This window comes from Lissotriton vulgaris, chromosome 5 (genome assembly GCF_964263255.1).
Source record: "Lissotriton vulgaris chromosome 5, aLisVul1.2, whole genome shotgun sequence".
Taxonomy (NCBI): domain Eukaryota; kingdom Metazoa; phylum Chordata; class Amphibia; order Caudata; family Salamandridae; genus Lissotriton; species Lissotriton vulgaris.
Genome location: NC_141693.1, coordinates 389049848 through 389070147, shown reverse-complemented (window position 1 = coordinate 389070147; position 20300 = coordinate 389049848). Strand labels below are relative to the sequence as shown.

Genomic DNA, 20300 nt, shown 5'->3' with positions numbered 1-20300 from the left:
CAAATGCAGGCACCCTTGCACCATAGTGCAAGGGTGCCTGTGGTGCTGGAACAATTGTTTTTGTGCAGAAAGGGGCAGTGCTGAGGCGGGCCGAGTGCCGGAAGAACATCGCTATTCGCCTTTCCTTGAATTTCCTCTTTTAAAATTGTGCAGTGGAAGTACTTTGCTTTCCTCTCACGAATCTGGCCAAGGTGCATTGTGAAGTAATGAGGGAACTCCCCCACAGACTTTAAGTGCCACTTGGATTGCCCCTAGGGGACTGAACCCCAACGTGGTGTAGCTGCTGCTTATGGTCAGCTCTTGGACTTAGGAGAAGGCCGGGCCACAGATCTCTGCGTCCATGCCCTGGTAGATCAGAGTTTGCCCCCGTCATCACAGGACATCCAGCACGGCCCCAGCTAGAGTAAAACACAGTGACGCAGCCATTTGATCTGGATATCTGCTTGTGAGTGAACAGGCAACTTTGACATGTATTGGGGGCAGTATCTGCCAGTGCTGAAACTTCCTTATCACGGACTGTGAGGGAAGTCTACCTGCACGATCCCACACTGGGAGATACCTTGATTCTCTGGATAATACCATAAACCCCAGAGTGGCCTGCAGGTATTTCTTTGTCCTGCAACCACTTGAGGGCTGGTGAGGTAGCCTGTACACAGCTGGGCAATTTCTCAGCTGTTTTCTTTATTCTTTGACCTGCATTTAACAGTGAGTTCACCACTAGGAACTTGGCCAACGTTAAATTACCATATAACCTGTAATCCAAACACAGACACTATGGGGCCGATTCCGATTCGGTAATATCCCTTACAAACAGCCGCACGGACATATTTCCCGTATGAATCGTACCCTTAAACGTCCCCGTATGTACGATGAATTACGATTCGGACCCAAAGCAGATATCCGTACGAATCGCATTCGGAACACGCAGTAAGCAACGTCCGTACGGATCGAAGCAGCATTTTCCGACCCAGCAAGTATGATTCGTCTCGTCAACACTATGTACAACTCTTTTTCTACGGGAGCTCAAAATGTCCGGAAAAGCAGATTTCGACTCAAACCGCGTACGAAACTGACCCCCTGGGTATGGTGCATGATTGCAAGGGTACGGTGCATACACCCCATGATTGCATGGGTACGGTGCGTATGTGATTGTGTGGCTCTCTGTACGAATCGCTCATACGCAACGTTTCCCGTACGAATCGCGTTCTCATTCCCCAGTCCGGATCGTACTTGTCGGGTCGTACAGCATGTTTACGTTTCGTCCGGTTCACTGTGTCGTACGGATTTTCCCAGGCTTTTCGTACGGTGCGCAACGATTTGGTCGTATATTTTTCAAACGAATCGTACTACTCGATTCGAATGGATTTGTACAAGTCGTACGAAAAGGGCTACGGATTCGATTCAGTCGTACGATTGGTTTACCGAATCGGAATCGGCCCCTATGTGTATATGTACACAGGATTTTAGAGGATTGCCAGAAGAGGGCTGTATGATTGCTAATAGAAACACAGGTATGGTGTGCCTTCGTGAGCACAATATACGGTTTCTCATTGACCTAGTAATAATTTCATCAACAGCCTGGCAACGTATCTATGTTGTACCATTTTGTCTCATCTTCGGAATTGCCATTCAGTAAATCCTTGATTTTGTAATTTATTTTGCATTCTTATTGTTAGAATAGTGAGTATCCAGCCTCAAGCTGGTTAATTACCAAGTTTAACATCAAATACTGATTATATGTTTTCATGTCCATTATTTTTACAGTGCCCCTGTGGAAGGGCGTATCCCGAAATGCATTGGGCCTTTGTTGAGTTGTAATATTGTTCAAAACAATGTACATGAATGATTGACAGTTTTGTTTCTTTTTTTACATTTGTATAACAAGTACTGTTATATAGATTGGGTTTTACAACATATAAGTTCAAAGCTCTCAAATGATTGATTTTTTGAAAATATAAATGAATATATAGAACACATTTCATAAATTGGTTGTTTTGCAATTGATTACAAATTATTCAAAGCAAGTACTGTTGACTGTGACATACTTTACATCAGTTGTGCATTTGGTATACTAGTGGGGATTCCACTAGAAGTTGTTATGCTCAAGTAGGCTGGCTGCCCTTCCCAAATAGCACACTAACCTATTTAAGCTACCGCTACACTTGCAAAATTCAGTACCACATATAGAAGTGCGCAGGCAACCACTCTATCCATATGATGATACGTCATTTACCCTAAACTGTGCTGCATTAATTGCCCTGAGTTGGGGATTTCTGTTTTGCTTCTAAAACCTAAACTGCTGCATTTCATGCCATGTTTTCTAGTAAATGTTGGGGCATATTTACATTGTCTGGTGCATCTCTGCAAATCAGCAGGGATTTCCCAGAACAGATGCCACACTTAAGTCTCCCCTTGAGCCACCACGGATGTGTCGCATTTACAATGCAGCGATCCATGGCGCAAGGATACGCAGATGCGTGTCGTATCTTGAGTCGTAAGGGCAGCGCTTTGCTGGAGTCATGTCGCAAGCTCTATACAACTCCAGAAATGCACAGGGGCCACCCATATCTAATGTGATGCACTACTCCTTACGCCTGCGTCAAGCAGGCGTAAGGTTTTGTTGTAGCGGCCTCGGAAAAGTGACTCAGTGAAATCTTGTAGATTTCACTGCGTCACTTTCACAAGGTGTTCCTGCGACGGAACGCACACATGAAACCTAACACAGGTTTCATGAGGTGCAGGGCTTTACAATGTGACACATCTCCCTAGATGCGTCATGTTGTAAATAAAGCGCAATGTGGCGCAAGATTTACGTCACCGCTGCATCACAGAAGTGACGCAACGGCGGCAAAAATGTGTCACAAGGGTCTTGTAAATCTGCCCTGTCGTTTCCCTGTCGTTATTAGTCTTGCATTGTTAGGATAACAAGTATTACTTTAGGATATGCATATTATGCACAAAATTAATGATTAATGTCGTTTTGGTCTATGTTATGTGTACAATATATACTATATTGTTTATATATTATCTTGTATGGAGTCTCTTTTGTGGTGTATTCATTGTGTTACTGGTGTGAGTGTGTTGTGCAAATGCTTTATACATTGCCTCTGATGATAAGCCTGCCTGCTCTGCACCAAGCTACCAGAGGGTGAGCACAGGTTATCTTTGATGTGTAACTTACTTGCCCTGACTACAGTGGTGGATTCTGGATGGCTCAGATGAATACCCTAGCCAACCACAAAACTAATTTCTAACAGTATACAATGACATATGTTTTATTTAAATGAAAATAAATACTATTTAATGCTAATAATTAATTTACCAAATCAATAATCCAATTAACCGACAAACAGTTAAACAATTGATGACTGTTTTGTTTATAAATGTTTATATTTTATAAATATAATAATGATCATAATTATTAATCACATTATTAGAAAAATTGAAAACATACATCAAACATTTACTATAAATTAAAAAATATACATTAAAAAACTTCCCACCAATCTCCTCTACCAACCCAACATCCTGCCAAAAAATTGTTAAATTCGAATAAATTCGAATAAAATGAGAAAACATATTTAAATATAATACCAAAGCTAAAGATAAGCTATACAAAAATAATTACACACAAATAACAATAAAATATTAACTTATAACACAAACAGTAATAAAACATAACAAATGATTCACAAATTATATAAAACTATGTTAAAAAAGATATTAAACACTTACAAAATGGCACTCCTAATTACACTATTCTGTACAAACAATATTCCTGACATCACAATACTTTTGTCATAATATTGGTGTCTAACGATATTTTTGCAAAAAAATAAGGTTGTGAACCCAGATGATGCTTTACTTCTATTTGATTGAGCTACTGTAAGAGACAATAACAATATAGATGTCTAGGAGTCAGCATTTGCTGCTTCCTTTCGATGTTTTTACAAATCTTTCTCCCCTCTTCTGCTCCTTCTGAATAGCGTAGAGTGGGTCATCCTGCCTCAATTGTTATTCAAAAATGGTATACATTACTGTTTACACTCTGTGCATCTGCATACATGGTTTACAATATGACATTTGTTTTCAATGTGTTTTAATTTTAAAATTGATATCTAAGCAAAATTAGAATAAAGGCAGTTAATTCACACTGGGAGGTAAAATTGCATGGAAGAGACAGTCAGCCAAATTCATCATTCTCCCGTTTTGCGAGCCCCTAATAGCGATTCATAGTGAATCGCTATTAAGGACTCGCAAAACGGGATTCATGTAGGAATTGCATAAAGAAATGCGATTCCTACATAATCCTTATTTGCGATTAGCAAATTGCTAATCGCAAATAAGGAATAAATCGCCATTCATTCCTATGGGCCAAAAGGCCCATAGGAATGAATGGGGAGTATTCCTTATTTGCGATTAGCAATTATCTAATCGCAAATAAGATAGCGATTTGAAGGGTGCCAGGGGTGTCCAAAGGACACCCTGTAGCACCCCTCAACTGAAATTTTACACAGGTGTTGCACACACACATGTCCAAAGGACATGTGTGTGTGTAACATGCAACTCAGAAAAATCAATTTAAAAGCATTTTTCTGAGTTTTCGCAATTTACCACGAGGTCTGACCTCGCGGTAAATTGCGGCCAGAAATTGCGAATTCGCAAAACAAAATTGGATGATGAATTGCATTTAAGGAATCTCAAATAGAGATTCCTTAAATGTAATTCCTCGCAAAATTGCGAGCTCGCAATTAGTGATTTTTGCATTTGGGATGATGAATCCCAAATGCAAAAATTGCACTCGCAAAGGGCCAGATTCTCAGAATCTGGCCCTTTGCGAGCCGATTACGGCTTCATGAATAAGGCTGATTGTGAGTAAGAGCAGATTGCAAATCATTGCAAAATGTATCCTAGAAGGCAGCACACTGGTCAGAGATCATGAAGGTGGTTCCTGTCAAAAGCAATAGGCTAACAGGAAAGCACAAGCAGAATAATTTGACCTTCCAATCTATTGGTGAAAATATACTGTATTAAAATCAGGGAGTGTAAAGAAATAAAGGAACAAGTAGAGTACTAGAAGGGACTAAAATAAGGGTTCTTATTAAATTGTTCTCAGCCACAGTTAACTTAAGCATGTCTTCATATCCCACAATTCAGCTCCATAAAGAGCAGCATTCTGCACCATAGCACGATAATCTTCAAGGGCAAGAGAAATAGAGTGAGAGTAAGTCCTATTGTGCATTTGTGTAATATATGGAGACCTGTGTGGATTGAGTAGAACAGAACACTCCGGGACCCCACTTGAACTTCTCATACTGTTTTATAAACCAAGTAATTAAAGCTTTGGACCCATGCCAGCATCTCGGCGCCAACACAATTTCTGGTAGATCTAGACCCAGACACCCTGAACTTTGTTTTTGATGCATTCAGCTGAAGGCCTATTAGCTCACAGAACTGAGTGAATTTATTAATTAAATTTTGAAGACCCAAAGGTGTCTAGGAGATGAGTGGCGAGTCATCATAAAAATTAATGATTGGAATAAATTGCACTTTAAAGTTGGGGAATCATTCAGGCATGCCAGTAAATCTTTTAGCACAACAATAATTTAAAGAGTTAGTAGAGTGGGTGCTGAAACACACTCGTGTCAAAAACCTCGCACTATAGGTATGCGATCAGTAAGTGTCTCCCCAATGGACCTGTGCAAAGTTATTTTCATGTGATCGCACAATAAGAATAATTGCAGCATGTTTGGGCTACATACAAGTTTTGTTTGTAGAGCAGTCTGTATTTCCAGTACAAGATTGTAAATTTAAACACCTCATCAATGTTTCTGGTTTTCGCACGGAAGCCAGCCTGGAGTGGGGACAACTTGTGGTGCTCCTCTACCCTAGCGAAAACGTCTGCAAGTTGTCTGTAAGACTGATGGGCCTATGGTTTGATGGATTACCAGCATCTCCTGGGTGTCTGAAGGGGAGTTCACTGGCCTCTGGTATATTTGCGTTGGAGATGCGGCCAGGGCATACAAGGATGTACAATGTATAGCCCATTTTTCAGGTTGAATACGTGATAATGAAAATATTTCATACTATCCAGGCATGCATGTGATAATATGTGCCAAAAGGCTTTGTTGTTATTTAACTCAGCAGCACATAATAGATCTTGCCTGTTCTTTTTATCCCAATCATTCTGGATTTCACAAGAACCATTTTATAATCACGTCTTGCCTCTACAATCTTTATGGCTGTGCCAGTCGTGGATTCTACCATGCACTACGGGGTCAAGTTTTCCCACCCCAGTCTGATTCCAAATGTCCTATAGGGGACATCAGGCACCTGTCAATTTAAAAGTTCAGAACAGTGTGTTTGTGACTGTAGTGAGTCGCCACCACCCAAAATGGGATATAATCAGGAAGTTCACAATTAATAGGCCAACTCTACTGGATTAAGTCATCGGCTGGAGTCAGCTCTTCAGCCTCAAAACCGTAATCCCACATCAATTACACCAAGTTTTAAACTCTTGGCAGTACTTCATTTTGTAAACATATGATCTTACCAGTACACTGTTGGAGTATCTGGTGGAATGTCACAATCAAGTTAAATCTTCAATGATGAGACACATCAACAGCTTCATCCGGTTTCTATAGCAGCAGGATTCAGACAATTTTTAAGGGAACTTTTATGGTTTGGGTCACTTACCACATGCGGTTGGAGCAATTGTTGGCACAGATATTACCTTAGTGCCGTCACAACCCAGAGAACAGGTCTGCTGGAATAGGAAACCCTTCCATTCAATCAACGTGCAAGTTGTCTGCTCACTCGATTTCTACATCACGAACATCGGTTTCCACGGTTGTGGCCATGATTCCTCTGTACTACGGATCAGCTTCATACCCCTGCAAATGTCACAAATTGGACAATGGAAGGCCTGGATTGTTGGTCAGTACAATCTTTCATAATATTGTTTGTGGAATTTCTATTACAATATTCTGAAATTATGTTACATTTTTTTTCACTTTTTTTGTCTTTCATCTAGGGGACTTAGCTTGTCCCAGCCAACCATGGTTGTTGGCACCACAGAGGAATCTGAAAATGCCAGAGGAAGTCTGTTTAAATGAGGTCCATGGAAGAACACAGCAGTGAATGGAGCGGGCTTTAATGCTCCTGAAGGCAAGAATTCATTGTCTGGACAAAACTGGTGAAACCCTCCTCTACTCCCCCAATAAGGTGAGCAAAAGTACTCTGGCCTGCGGCATACTCCACAACATCTCCCTGAGATGGAACATCCCTTATATCAAAGAGGATGGAGACCAAGAAAGCAACTGGGTGAGGAGGATCCTGAAATGCCAAATGAAGATGATAGTGGTAAAGAGGAAGGAGTTGACTTATGTTAAGATGTCACTGACAACTTCTTCTTATGTGTGTAAGTATATCTTTACAGGTTATCAATTTTACCATTGCACCAACTATTGATGTGAAGATGAAATAAGTATGCGCTGGTTGTTTGTTGGGAAGAGCACATTCAGGGAAATTCAGGTCAAAGGTGATTGTTGATCAAAGTTTTGACACATTGACTACAGTGTTCAGTTTTATTGTTTATCTCTGATTGTTTTGTGAAACTATGTCCTCCAAAATTTTACTTTGTAATGTGTCTATTGTGTGATGTTTGATTGGTAATCTTTTTGTTTGAATCTGTTTTAGAAATATGATGCAAAGAAATATGATGAAATCAAATTAATGAACCACAAGGAAATACATAAAAGAAGATAAAAGGACAAGAAACAGGGAGAAGCAACAAAATAGACTCCCTTAACTGACAAAGGATCATGGTCTGAAATGGAATGTGTTTTATAGTGTGCTATACAGGTGTTTTCATTTGACCAATAGACATCAGGTGTACTAGCATCAGTCCAATGGCAGTGATGGTGCATTTTTGAGTGCGTACTGCTATGGACTCTGTGCAATCTAAATCTGTTCAGCAGAAACTATCCGCCTTGATGGCGACAGAGTACTATTTGCCAGCATTGGAGTCTGCTACATTGGCAGCGGTGAGCCGTAACCACAACAGGAAACACTAGATCGACTTGGACGGCAAGTCAACCTGCATTCATCTAAATACTGTGGGTGAAACACTGTCAACTTGGCGACGTTCTTGGGATCTCTGCCACGGATGGACTGGGGTAAAATCTTCAACATCTAATTCAGGCCTTAAGTTATGAGATAAATGATTTTAATACTTATAATTCACTTAAAATAAACATTAAAACTACCTAATTCATAATTTACTGTTGTTATATTACCATTAATGAAGAATAAACCAAATAAATCACACCACAACCAAAAATAAATACAATTAAAGCATTGTAAATAAATGCAGCTTATTTTTATTATTTAATTTCAAATAAATAATAAAGACAATATTTTAAAAACAAAAAGATAATTCAACCATCATACTAAAGAAATGGGAAACTATCCATGTCAGGCCCCAGTAAAATATTTATTCCATTCTTTAAACCCAAAAAATATGCAGGTCAAAATATATGAACTTAAATATTTAAAACGTATTATGTTGTGTACATATTAAACAAAACCAATTAAAATGATAGTTTTAAAAATATATTTATTAAAAAGGGGAAACACTACCTATAAAATGTGAACCATCAAATCTACTGCACTTTTAAAAACTAAACAAAGAACATATACAATACCTGACTTCGAGTCTGCCACAAAAAACAAAAACATTACCTACCTTATCCCTATGAATCTCACAACCTTTAACATAAAAGAAATCTTAATGATAGAGCCCAAAAAAGTTCCAAAACTTTAAATGAATTTAAAGATATTTAAAATAATGTAGTACTCCACTAAAATATGAATCAAACCCTATCCCCAACCCTCAAAGTAATCCACAACAAAAAGAATAAAGGTAACAACCAAACAAATAGCATACTATATCAAAATGTAATAATAACTATATTATAAGACATTAACATTGCATCATTAAAAACTACGAATGTGCAAGGTATTTTAGAAAGTTATGTTTTAAAAATTAACAATAATTCCAAATTTAAAAAAATTATATACTTACCCTTGATATTATGTCATGAATATTTTTGCTGTCAGAATACTTTGAACATGAAATTTTTGGCAAAAAATATTCCAGGCTTGATGCTCACGGAAGATATACTCTCACATTTAATCATACTCTAAGAATACAGTTCAAACACAAAAAGAAAAGAAAAACTGAGAGGACTGCCAAATCTAGTATTACAACAGAAAAGATGCTGCGGCACACGGTTGGCTCTGGGTTGGGTTGCCATCTAATCATTGATATTTACTAATACAGAGAACATTCCATGCATTTTGATTGTTGCTATTGTTTAATGGCATGCAATAAATGTAAGCTCTGTTTATGTGATATGTAGAATGGAGAGGATTTATTTATTTATTTATTTATTTTTAGCATTTCTTAAGCGCGAACAAATGCTTGCAGGCGTCTCAGCGCTGTACTGTTGAGAACTCTCCTAAGCTTGGCGTCAGACTCTTAGAGGTTAAACAGCCATGTTTTCTATTTCTTCCTGAATGACAGGATATTTGGACTGGATCTTATGGATTGAGAAAGTGTGTTCCATAGTTTTGGGGCGGCAACCAGGAAACGTCTGTCTCCCCAGTTGACTAACTTAGTCCGCGGAACAATCAGATCGTTCAGCTTAGCTGAACGGAGTGGCCGGGAAGGGATATATGGAACCAGGTGGTCTCTCAGGAATTGAGGTGCTTGTTGGTGTAATGATTTGTAGACAATGCACAATGTTTTGAATTTAATTCTGTTCCTGATAGGAAGCCAGTGAAAGCTTCTCAAGACTTCGGTTATGGGTTTGAATTTGGGAATGTTTTAGAGAAGTCTTGCTGCTGCGTTCTGAACTGTCTGCATTTTCTTGATGACTCTAATTAGGGCATTGGCGAACAGGCCATTGCAATAATCTAATGCTGACAGGACAAGAGCGCTAACTAATGTCTTGCCTACATTTTTGGGGAGGAAAGGAAGGATCTTCTTTACCAAGCGTAATTTATAGAACACTGTGGCGGCCGTTTGGTTGGCATGAGCCATAAAGTTCAGGTTATCGTCAAACATGACGCCCAAATTTCTCACCTTCGTGGTTGGTTTCGGCAAAGTTCCAAAGGATGACGGCCACCATGCCATGGACCAGGTAGGGCTGAGGTGGCCATAGGTTACCACCTCGGTTTTATCGGAGTTCAGTTTTAAGCAGTTTGCTGACATCCATTGTCCGATAGCCAACATACCTGCTTTAAAATTCTCAGCTACTGTTTTCCCATCATCTCTGACGGCCAGGATCAACTGGGTGTCATCCGCATATGAGGTAAGGTTCATCCCATGTGCTTTGATTGTTTTAGCAAGGTCCGACACATAGATGTTAAATAGTGTCGGACTCAGGGATGAACCTTGAGGTACCCCACATGGCAAGGACAACTCGGCTGATTCGAATTGTCCTGAGATGACTGCCTGGGATCTGTCCGCCAGAAAGGATGCCAGTAATTTTTTAGCCAGGCCTTGCACGCCCATCTTTTCAACACGGTTGACCAAGATCTTGTGGTCAACCGTGTCGAAACCGGACGATATATCCAGGAGCACCAACAGTGCTGCACCTCCTTGGTCCCGGATTAGTCGGATGTCATCCGCCGCTTTGATGAGCGCCGTTTCTGTTCCATGAAACTTGCGGAATCCAAATTGGGTTTCATCGAGCAGGTTGTGTTGCTCGATAAATTCCGCAAGTTGAATGTTCATGGCTTTCTCAGCTATTTTAGCCAGAAGCGGAAGGTTGGCTATAGGCCTGTAGTTTTTCAACTCCGTTTTATCTAATCCAGATTTTTTCAGAAGAGGCTTTAGTAAGGTCTTTTTTAAAAGGCTGGGGAAAATTCCTGTGCGGAACATTAGATTACAGATTTGTGTTATGACAGGAATCACAGTGTCCATTAATGGACGGAGAGTTTGCAAGGGACAAGGATCCAATGCTGAGCCGGATTTAATGGATTTAATAATGTCCTGGGTTTGATTATCTGTGATTTCCGTAAACTGGGGAAAAAATTTTGTCAGTAGGTGGCATTGTTATATCCTCAGTGCTTTGATTATCAGCGGAATTGAATGCTGGGAAGATATCATTCACTTTAGTGAAAAAGAAGGATGCTAGTGAATCACAGAAACTTTGCGAACAAGGAGGGCTCAAGTCGGGAACATCTCCTGCAAGCTGTTTGGTTATGTCAAAGAGCTTTTAGAGTTTTTTGCGCTTTCGATTTGCTCGCTATAGTACCTTTTTTTTGCCTCTATGATCAGGGGTTTGTATTGAGTCTGAAGCTCCTTATACGTATTTTTACTTTCATTGGCGTAGTTTTTCCTCCAGTGTCTTAACGGCTTAATGATAGCCAGCTTGTGAAACAGTTTATTTCGAAAATGCTTCCAAATTAATAGAAAAAAGACCAGGGTACAGATTTACTAACTTTGCCTGTAATATAACGAAGCAACCAAAGTTGAATGAAAGAGAGAGTTCAGAACAACACCGCTTCTATTAGGATATGGCACTGTTTTTCTTCTCTTGCAGTCTTGGCACGCTTTAGGTTACCCTGCATCAACGCACACACCCTTGCACACCCATGCATCCCAGTGCATTGGAAAAATGTGTAGACTTTTAGAAGTGGCACCACATTATGCCTGCCTTGAGGAGGCATATCTTTCGGTGTAAATCCGTCTACAAATATTTTAGGTAGGGATGTGCATCAAAGCCAAAGGATGATTGCATGAGATAACCTATATACCACCCGCTGCCTTGACACAAAATAACAATGCTACTTTACATTGCTTGAGGTAACTTTCCAAATCATGAATTGTATTGGAAAAAACACTTTGCATTGGGTTTGTATCACTTTTGTGTTCTAAAACCAGCACAACCTGTTGAAAAATCTCAGCATTGTTATTTCAATAATAACTTGAATTCGCCACTGATAGCTAAATGGCAACACAATAGGTTTGTATACTTTTTGACATACTTTAACATTGCACTTTCAAGCGATTTTAAAGTACAGCTCATTTTTGGTACTCGCCATGAATTCTTAAGGACTGGTCACTAGAGAGCTGTGTCTTGTGAAATGGTTGGAGTTTATCAGTTTCTTTGAACGGAAATATATCTGCCACTGAACCCAATCTCTTTGTAAATGTGCAACAGTGTAAAAATTACTTTTGTAAGAACTAGACTATAACATTTATGGTGATGTTACAGAAAATGAAAACAGAGGGCATTACTAAAGCTCTATATTACAAATGGCACGAACATGCATCTCCCAAAACTAATACAAACTTTGCTTAGTTGAATTCCACTTAATGCCTCCTTTTTCCCTGCTCAGAGCTTTATTTCTGACCATGCAGTTTCTTTTTGACATCTGCTTTCTTCATTTATCACTGTTTTCCCGTATTTCTATTCCTTCTTCTTTACCCGTCTAATAGTAATGAATTAGCCTTTGAGCTCCCGAAACGAGAGTGATGATCCACTACCTGCAATTTCCAGCACAAATTAAGCACTGACCATATCATAGTATTAACTTTTTGGAATAAAGTCACCGCTATTTCAGATTTCTCAAATAATTTCAGGAATACTCATGTAGATGGAAGTAAGACTGAGACGCCAATGAAAACGCCTTTCTTTCAACAAGGGGTTGATGTGTGTAGCATCGTGCTACAAATAAATACAGACACTGCTTATGGTTTTACTGGAGCTTTATTGTGTTGCATCCAGCCTGTCCCCTGTCCCTACTCTAACCGTCGTGGTTCCTGTCACTGGCTCCTCCTGTTCCTGCTCCTCCCTCTTCACTCCACCCCAACCACTAGACTACATCATACAATCCGACATCTCCCCCTTCCTAACAAAATTAACTTAATTTCCACAGTGTTCGCAATTCTTCAATCCACCACACGGGTTGGCGGACAGCTTGTTCTTCAAGCATCAGTAGTGTCGAATCCGTGGTGGTCCTGATATTGGTCAATCTTTCCGGTGTCTTAACCAAGACATCCTTGACTACGGGAGTGCACTTTTGAGAATGCAATCCATTGTGTGTGGGCTGCTTATTATCCGGTTCCGCAGTTATCATGGTTCTTTCATGCTGTGTGACTGCTACTGGCTCAGCTTGGCAGTGGCAGTCTGCTTTCCTTGGTGACTCTTGTTCTGTTGACGGTTGATCTCCTTTGGGAGTGGACAATGTTCCGGTCTTCTTCCGAGCTCCCACCTGTAAGGTTATTTCTCTTTGTCTTGTCAGGTTGGGAGCAGCACTGTTCTTCTGTTCACCGTCAGGCATGCCAGACGTTAATGTACTATCTGAAATGGGTGTCCTGTCTTGATTCTTGGACTCGTTTGCTGCCTCTGTTTGTCTCTCCCTCTCCCACTCGTGTTTGAGACTGGCGAAACCCCTGACCATACGGTCATGTACCTGTTTCTCTCTCATTCGGTGACAGTCTATCTCTGTCACCACTTTTGGTCCTCCTCCCGGGGTGACAGGATAATCCTTTACCACTTGGTAGATACTGTCCCATCTCTTTGTTTTCCTTCCGTCAGTTCTTTTAGTCAGCCGTCGCTGACCCCATCAGGGGTGACGCCATATTACTCATGTCTTGAAATGGCGATGACTGATGTAACATGTTGTCCTTTGGTTCTGTTGTGCGTTCGGGTGATTGATGCCATGGACGTGGTTGGGACCATGATTTTGTTGACCTGAATGATCGGACAGACATATTTTCCGACTCGGAGGAGTCGGTCGCCGATTCCTTTTGAGAACGTTCCTTTGAGGGTATCGTGACTGATAAGTTTATTGAGTCGGTGGTCTGGGATGACATGCTCCTGGAGTCGGAGCTATCTATGGAGCATTCCTTTGGGTACGTCTCTTTATGTGTCTTTTGTGCTGTTGCGATTGAGAGATTGTTTGCTAACCACACATTTACTTCTTTAGTTTGATCTCGGAGCATTTGGTCTTTACCCTTTTCACGGGACATCACTTGTCCCTTCTCCGTCTTCTCATTGACACAACTGTCTTGAGTGCACGTGCCCCTCCCTTTTCGGTGTCTGAGTGACTTACCACTCCTCATGTGGTTGGTTTCTTCTTCTCGTTCGTTAGGCGTGCTGACGTCCGTGCCATTGGGGTGACATGTCTCGCTGATTGATGCTTCCTCGGACTCATCTATAGACTTTGGTGCATAGCGGGAGGATGCCCGGGGATGTTCGTGTGCCGAATTCCGGCGTTGACGGGACTGGTCCTGTCTTCTGTAGTTTGTCTTGCTTGCCCTCTTAATGAGCAATCTGCCATCTTGTCCATGGGTGTGATCTGACCCGCTTGACACTTCATCTGCTTCATAACCATTTTCATCATCGGTTGACTGACTCCTTGAGGTTGAGTAACTCCGTGAGGTTGTATCAGTATCGTCATCTGTTGACTGACTCCTTGAGGTTGAATAACTCCGTGAGGTTGTATCAGTGTCGCTTTCGCAATCCTGATTCATCCTGGTCTGTTGTGATGGTGACTTGGGGTGTTCCATGACGCTGTGTCTCTTGTTTCGTCTTGGCTCTGATTCACCCGCCTTCTTTTCAGTTTTGTTTGTTTCCTGGGCCTTGCCCCCAGACATGAGGGATGTCTCTCTCCAGACATCCATGTGTCTTGCACTCGAGTGCACGTCTTTCGACAAGTCTTTTGCTTTTATCCGCACTCCAACCTCGGCCCCTCTGATGATTCTCTTTAGCGACCACTGTTCCTGAAGAATCTTGCGCTTTGTGTCTGCGCTTGAACAGCCTTCGATTATCCGGAGCCGAACTGCTTCTTCATTTGTAAATGTATTGAAATAGCAGCAGGGTACCAGACTTCGCAACCGGGTGATGAATTTCGGCAATGGTTCTCCTGGTTCCTGCCGTGCTGTATTGAAAGCGATGCGAGCATGATCCACTTCCACCTGTGCATGGAAATGGGCACGTAACTTCACTTGGAGTCTTTCATAGCTCTCTGTGTCCCTTTTGGGAAATGTTCTGATTAAGCGTTGGCCCTCATGACCGACCAGTTGAAGGAGTAGCCTTTGACATTTTCTGTCTCTTCGCTCACCAATTGCCTCAAGAAAATCGTCCAGTGATTCCAGCCACCGGTTCCATTTGAGACCCAAACTCTGACTGTCAGTCTTTTGCACTGGGGGTGGTACTTCAATGCAGAGATTGGACCGATGGGTTGCATTTACCCCCGCCATGATGGAGGAAAGGTTTCGTCTACTACCGTCGCAGGATTGTTAACTTTGCCTCCAGTCTTATTTGCTGACCTTCTTCGCCTGAGATTCTGTGTCTAGTCGTCTCCTTCGATGTTGGGAAGGTTCACCACTCCAGGGTGACTACTGTGTTCTGTCCGCCCTTAGCGCGACTGTCTCGGTAGGCTTCAATGAGCGAGGCTTGAATTTCATGATTTCTAAATTGAGTGAACTTGGATTTCTGGAGTTCAGGCGGGCTACCACTCAGCAACCTGTGCGTGAATCGTGGCTTCCTTTCTTTAGAGTCGTATGTTAGCTGCAGGTGATTGAGGGCTCTTTCACGATGACGCCTGACACATTTGGCGTCTTATTCCTTCATGCATTTCTTCTGGACTAGCACAGGTCCTCCACTCCCTTTGCTGATGAGAGAAGGCTTCCTAACTGCTTGTGTTTGTCGCATTCACAGTTTGTGCAGACTTGAGCTTGTTTTCAGCGCGTTTCTTGTACTTGCCAGTGTCCGCTATGTTTGTTTCAGCGCGTTTCTTGTACTTGCCAGTGTCCACTATGTTTGTTGACCCTTGGCTCCTTACACGTCACGTTGCTCATTCGCATTCATTGATTACATTTGATGCGTTCTTCGCTGATTTGGAACTGTCTTCTGCAGTTCGGTCCTCCTCTGGTCGTAATCGACGTTATCTTTGTTAATCTCGGGCACTCGCTTAGGCTTATGCATCTGCTTCGTTCGCCTGCTTGCATTTGCATGTGCTTGTCTGTGTTGACCCTTGTGTTCGCTTGCGCTTGTTTACCCGTTCTATTCACTTTTAGTTGGCTAATGCTTGTTTGTTAGTTCACATTTGCATTGGCTCATGCTCGTATTTTCTTATTGTCTTTGCCAGTGCTCGTTGCTAACAGTCGCTTTTGTTCATTCCCCTTCTGGTCACTTGTAGTGGTGCTTGTTTTCTTTTATATTTCTTGCATTAGCTAGTGCTTGTTTCCAGTTTCCAATGTTTGTTTCATCAAGCTGGAGGTTGCCCCTACCACTGCTTCTCCTGCATTTACCAATGCTTGATTGCTTGTCCCTTGCCTTCGCCAATGCTTGTTTGGTCTTCGCCAATGCTTGTTTGGTCTTCGCCAATGCTTGTTTGTATGTCTCTTGCCTTCGCCAATGCTTGTTTGGTCTTCGCCAGTGCTTGTTTGTTTGTCTCTTGCCTTCGCCAATGCTTGTTTGGTCTTCACCAATGCTTGTTTGTATGTCTCTTGCCTTCGCCAATGCTTGTTTGGTCTTCGCCAATGCTTGTTTGTTTGTCCTTTGTCAATGCTTATTTCCAAACACTGCTTGCCTGACTTAAAGATGGCCACTCCCGATTTTCACAGGGATGTCCCATTGGCTTGCCTGACTCCAATATGGCCGCCGTCCCTGAAATCCCAGCTTGCACGACACTTTCACTTTGCTCATTCAGACCCGGGCTGACTCAATCAGGACTCACCGGCCGCCGGTCCCAGGGACATCAGCACTTCTCCAGGTCTCCACACTTATCCACAGGTGAGGTTGGGGTGGGCTCCCGCTTCGCTGCACTAGGGGCCGAGTCCACGCGGCGACAGCAAGCCAAGACTCACGCATCGGGCGTGAGATTTCTAGCGTCGGGAGCCACCGAGGCTCTAGGTCCACCACGCTCGACTGCGCTCGCTGCCAGACCTTCTCGGGGCGCTACCCTTCACTCAGGCACTGGTCCTCTGCTTCTAGGCTGCTAGGCAGAGTCGGGGTGGGCTCCCGACCTCTGCTCTTTCTGTATGTGCTGGGGTGCACGCATCCAGCGATGCTGCGTTTCGGCGCGAACTGTTCCGACTTTTTGAGCGGTCCAACGCTCGTTGCTGCGGCTCCCTCGTTCCTCCCTTGGGGCCTCTGGAAGGACAGGGTCACCTGCTGCTGGCCTCTTTCGTCAGGCGGCAGCTCCACACAGCAGCATCTCGTTTTCTTCGGTGCTGCACGGGACAGGGCACATTCGTGAAGTTCTGTGGGCTGTGTTTATGCCCATCCCACCCTCGTCGCCAGTTGTAGCATCGTGCTACAAATAAATACAGACACTGCTTATGGTTTTACTGGAGCTTTATTGTGTTGCATCCAGCCTGTCCCCTGTCCCTACTCTAAACGTCGTGGTTCCTGTCACTGGCTCCTCCCTCTTCACTCCACCCCAACCACTAGACTACATCATACAATCCGACATCGTGCACAAAGGTAAGACACCTTTTCACTAGGTCTTTAGCTGGAAGAGCGCTAAATTGATTTTGTTTTTTAAAGTTAGCACATTGACACCATTCTTTAAATCACACACAGAACACACACCAATCGATATGTTCATGCACCACACCTTTACCACCAAAAAGCCATTCCCGGAAGAAGCATTACACATACCTGTAATCTCTGAAGTGCAAATGATCTCAGAACAAAACATTTCTTAATTTTGACGTATATCTGCTTAGTTGGACACAGTTAGAATAATTTGCTTTGATTTAGCGCTCCTTTCTTTTTCTAAGCTTTTCCGAGAACTCTGCTGACTTCCAGTCGAATAAGATTGACTTCTTGACATTGGGGTTAATTGATCAGCCAGAGCTGTCTCTGACACAAAGAAAGAAAAATGATTATGAGTCCCTCTTGGGTTGAATGGAGATGGCACTTAGGACTACTATGCGCTGTAAATGGTGGATTTTCTTTTAAAGGGCCATTCGTTAAAGTGATGGGCGTGCGGAGAAGATTAACTGAGCAAATGACCTGTGATAATTTATATTTTAAATATTTGTCTTCATTACCTCCTGAATTCTTTTTGCAATTACATTTTCTTCTCAGTGCAGACCCCAGGCTCTAAAATGTAACTTTTGGATAAGGTTTCCTTGAGCATATTTATGAATTATGTTTTCATTGCTTCCAACTGAATGTTTACATTTGTATCTTTTATTTTGGAGGGCATTTAGTTTACATTATGATTTATTTGAGAGTTGCCTGTACCAAGGTTCCAGCAAGGTATGTAGGTCTCCATGGATCTTCCACACAGAGTAATTGATGGGCAGATTTAGCATTATTTCATGTAGCGCAACACAGCAAGCCGCCTTGCTGTGCAGTGTGAAAGGGAAAGAAAAGGAATGCACCACATTTACCATTATACAGCACATGCATGTCCTTTCCTAGCGGTTGACACGCTTTTGGCTACCTACACCAATGCAGGCACCCTTGCATCATGAGTTCATGGGTGCTTGCATTGTTGGCAGGATTGTTTCTGTGACAGGAAGGGACACCTTCTTACATAAAAACAATCCTCGGCTGCAATTTCCTCTTTCTAAGTGTGCTGCAGAATGCAGCACATGTAGAAAAAGGAAACAATGAGGTGAAATAAAGATATTTCTCTTCATTGTGACTCACTCCAGTGGAGAGGCACACCATTCTAATGCCTTCTCACGCCTACCAATGCTGATAAATCAGGGAATGTTTCATAAAACAGGGGTGGATCTGTGGGAACACCCACGCTCCACCCATGGAATGCCTCCATGTCTCAGAGTAATGCAAGGCAGCGATTAGTGTTGCCTTGCTTTACTCTAGATGTATTAAATCCACTCAGGGCCATGCAATGTAGTCTTGTATGGCTTGAAAAATCTCATTTTGGTTTTGAATTGCCCTTGCACTTTCTTGTGTGGCACAAGGGTGACACAGACCTTGATAAATATGCTCTTGGGTATGGTGGTAAACTAAAACAACTGTGCTTAGGTGGCTACCTTTCCTTCCTTTGCTCTAAAAGTATCCTTTTCACTGTAGTAATTTCCTTTCATTTAAAAGCCCCACTCATGCTGAGAGCTACACCTTTAAGAACTAAAATTTCCTTAGGGTAGAATGTTTTAAATTATACAGTGAGACACAGTAAACAAGCACTGGAATTTTGGCAGAAGGCCTCTAGTAGCCATTAATGATCCTCCACAGCCACATTGATTTGAATAGCGCGCCAAATCTTTCAATATTCTAATAAAGCGTTGTAACCTGCAGCTGAGGCCAATAGTTCTTATTGGTTTGAAGGTAGAGAATGCTGCAGGAGTAGGGCCTGTTCCATACTTACAAAAAAGAGAAACAAGGTATCCTTTCACCATGGCACTCCATAGCCTCTTCTAATGCAGCCATCAGTTCATATACAGCTTTCCAAGCTCATTCCTTTAATTTCCTGACAGAGATGTCCAATCAGCCAAAAAAGTATAAAAGTGATTGTTTATGTTGTGTACCTTTTTCTAACTGGGCTGTACAAGAGAATATGGTTGCTTTTATCAACATGTCTTTAAGGTACAAGGGCACTCCTGTAACACAAAGAGGGCCAACAGTACACCTGATGGATGCTGGGGGGTATGTGGATTCAAGAAACACTCCCTTTGTGGGCCTGTGGCAATAAATGTAGCCAGCAGAGTGAGCCAGCTGACAGGTAGGCAACATCTCAGTGTTCCATTCAGAGTGTGACTTTCAGGTTGTGGACTTGAGAATCTGCAACTTATTTATATCATGAACCTCCTAGCTGTTTCATGAATATAAATAGGATCTTTCATTGTAGGAGAATCTGTAACTGTGAAGTAGCCCAATGACAGATCATGTGCACAACTCACTTAACACTATTTCTGCTTTCAGTAGAACAGACATTAAGCCTGTGAGGTAGACCATGCTCTTCAAACAGTGCAACATTGAAACATGCTGTGGCAACTGACCCACTACTAGAAAACGCCCGGACCCTTGAGGAGTGAGCTGAAGGCCCTCATAGTACTAATTGCAGTCACTGACTTTACTGATCACTCTCACTAAAGCTTAGGTTGCAGGCTGTCAGTGCAGAAAAACTTGCAAAATGGTTTTCAATCCTTTCTGTAAATACATATTATACTGATATCACTGTATCAGGCACCAGCTCTGTTTGTGCTCTGCGGCGCTTTGAAATAATATCAATTAGGTACAGAATCTTTAAAGCTACATTGTTTTAGAGATGTAGGTCCTAGAAGGTAGTTATTC

General features: G+C 42.0%; 1 protein-coding gene across 1 annotated transcript in view; it reads left to right on the top strand.

Annotated features, from left to right (window-relative positions):
* The window catches only part of AJAP1 (adherens junctions associated protein 1), a 623891-nt gene that overhangs the window by 399578 nt on the left and 204013 nt on the right, over positions 1-20300 (top strand). The window lies entirely within an intron of this gene.